The following is a 2424-nucleotide window of genomic DNA, read 5'->3' as shown; positions in this document are numbered from 1 at the left end:
ATGAAACGAAATTACGAAAACAAACTTGAAAGTCTAAAAATCAACCAATAAGATAGCGAAATGATGGACTGATAAACTTGGAGCGCTTGTGGTGGCGTGGCAACGAACGAAGGTCGTATTAACGAAGTCCGGATATAATTACACGCCTGTGGTGAGTTGTACGCTACGCCGAAAAACAGACCAGAGCGTTGCTACCAAATTTAAAGCTGTAAATGCATGGACGACAGAAGTCTGTGATATTGTTACTCGTGAAAGAAGGAAGCTTGCATGTGTCCGGTATGGTCTAGTGGCTAGGATACCTGGCTCTCACCCAGGAGGCTCGGGTTCGATTCCCGGTACCGGAATAATATTTTTCGTAACGCGCTTTGCTTTTTATTTAAATGTATATTGCAGATGTAATGCACCAGTAGATAGAGGTCGAATAACAGTTCAGCTGCTTGCACTAGAATTGACCATTCTCTCATATGTAAATTATATACAAAGTTACTTTTCGTCTTTCCTAAATTCTGAGTAGTTCTAAGGGCTTTAATTCCTAATATTGTTCTCCACATAAATGTTAAAAGAAGCATTTAATGACTAAATTTCAGTTTTAACAAACAGACCAGAAACAAAACTAAAAGTAAGATCTACTTCAAATTACAAAAAAGGTAAAAAATTCGCTTTTTGACATATCAAAGCTCCCTTTGTAATGCAGCGATACATTTCTTTCAGTATTGTAAAAATAGTTTATATACGTTAAAAAAGTATCAGAATGTAAATTTTAACCATTCAGAACGCAGAATTCCGGCGTTTGTCACGTCAGTCTTTCGTCGTTTTAATGCTTTTGAGACCGAAGCATTAGGAGTTAAGGATGTATAAAATCTACACGAGACAGAAGTGAGCACGCATCTGCAGAACCTCTGCTAACGCAATAACACCTGCGTACTTCATGACACCGAACAGTATGCACGAAAAGGAATGCAATTATCTTGTTAAAAGGATTAAGTTTACATTACCTAACAACAGAAGATGAGTATGAGGAACATTTCGGACTGACAACTGAGGGTCGCATGTTAATCCAAACCAGAAATGATAAATAAAACTAAAATTTTCTGATCAGAGCTGGTCGAAAAGAGAAGGAAGAATATACTGTCCATCAGATAGGAAGAGGACAGAAGCAATTATCGTCTTGGATAAAAAAGAAAGGTATGATGCACGGAGAATTTTCACATGACATAATTTGTTTTATTTTGCTTTCCGTCATTACTTTTTTTAATCAAGAAGAAGATTATTTAAGTCACATGAAAAAAAAATTATATTTATCAACACTATTTTAAACGTACGAGTTATACACTGAGGATAGCTTTTAACCCTTTCTAAGACCCAAAGAAGCGGACTTAATGATTTTAATCTGAATGACAATTTTACTAGCGCCTTTTCAACATAAAATGAGAAGACTTACTTTGTTCACACATAGCAACAAGGACATTCTTTTTCCTTTACTCTTTTATTTTCGTTTTAAAACGAAGAAGTATTATTTTCTATCCTTCGACACATTTCCAGGTTTATTTTTCGCATGGCAGAAAAAACACACACCAATAATGAAGAACGTTGGCGAGCGGATAAAAGAAATGGCTAGGATATTTGGGAGGACAGGTTCGATTCCCGGCACGGAAACATACTTGTCCAGCAGTTCAGAGTGTTGAGTTTTCACTCTTTCGCGCTCGTGTCAAGATAAACACATAGGCGTTGAAATGAGTGGCAGAGCCATAATCATGGAACAAGAGATGGTGCTTTGATATGTGACAGCTGACGCTACTAAGATGTGTGGCCAGTTAGCTCAGGAGGTTACTGAAGTTTTCATGGACATGCCGAGTCGTAATGCGTCTGTCCTCGCGAATGACAGCAGCAGCTTGCTGCAACATGTCAGGTGTGACAGCCGTGGATGGTCTACCTGACCGCTGCAAATCGTGGAGCTTCGCTGAACCGCCATCTGGCGACCTCACCCTCCGTGCCCAACGACTAACTGTGCTTGTGTCAACAGCAGTGCTCAGGAAAGGCTGCACAAGTGTTTGTGAATATTCCCCACAGTTTCTTTCTCTGCAGTGAGAATTTCAATGACGGCATGTTGCTTGTGACGTACATGACGTACAGAGGCCATTTTGAAACTGTCCTGCAGCTATGCTATCTGTCGGAAGTGACGGAAACTTGGCACACCCGCTCAGGAGACTTCAAATAATACATACATAACGTTTCACATTGTTTTCGGCTGAGAAAAAAATGCGGTGCATTACATCTGGGCAACCCTCGTATTCTGCAAATTGTTCTCGCTTGCTTGTCTAGAATTTTTCGGTTACCAATAGCATCGGCTGTAATCTGCCATCGTTAGTGACTCCAACTAAGAGTTGGTCATGGTGTAGTAGGTTGAATCGGTGTGTGCGGTAG

At 39.9% G+C, this 2424-nt stretch overlaps 1 non-coding gene across 1 annotated transcript; it reads left to right on the top strand.

The window, feature by feature from the left end:
• The first annotated feature begins 272 nt into the window (after positions 1–272).
• Trnae-cuc (transfer RNA glutamic acid (anticodon CUC)) lies at positions 273–344 on the top strand. The gene has a single exon. It is a non-coding gene; the product is annotated as a tRNA-Glu (tRNA).
• Positions 345–2424: the final 2080 nt, after the last annotated feature.

Source organism: Schistocerca serialis, chromosome 4 (assembly GCF_023864345.2).
Source record: "Schistocerca serialis cubense isolate TAMUIC-IGC-003099 chromosome 4, iqSchSeri2.2, whole genome shotgun sequence".
NCBI classification, from domain to species: domain Eukaryota; kingdom Metazoa; phylum Arthropoda; class Insecta; order Orthoptera; family Acrididae; genus Schistocerca; species Schistocerca serialis.
Note: the sequence above shows the minus strand (reverse complement) of the source record. Positions and strands in the feature narration are given on the sequence as shown.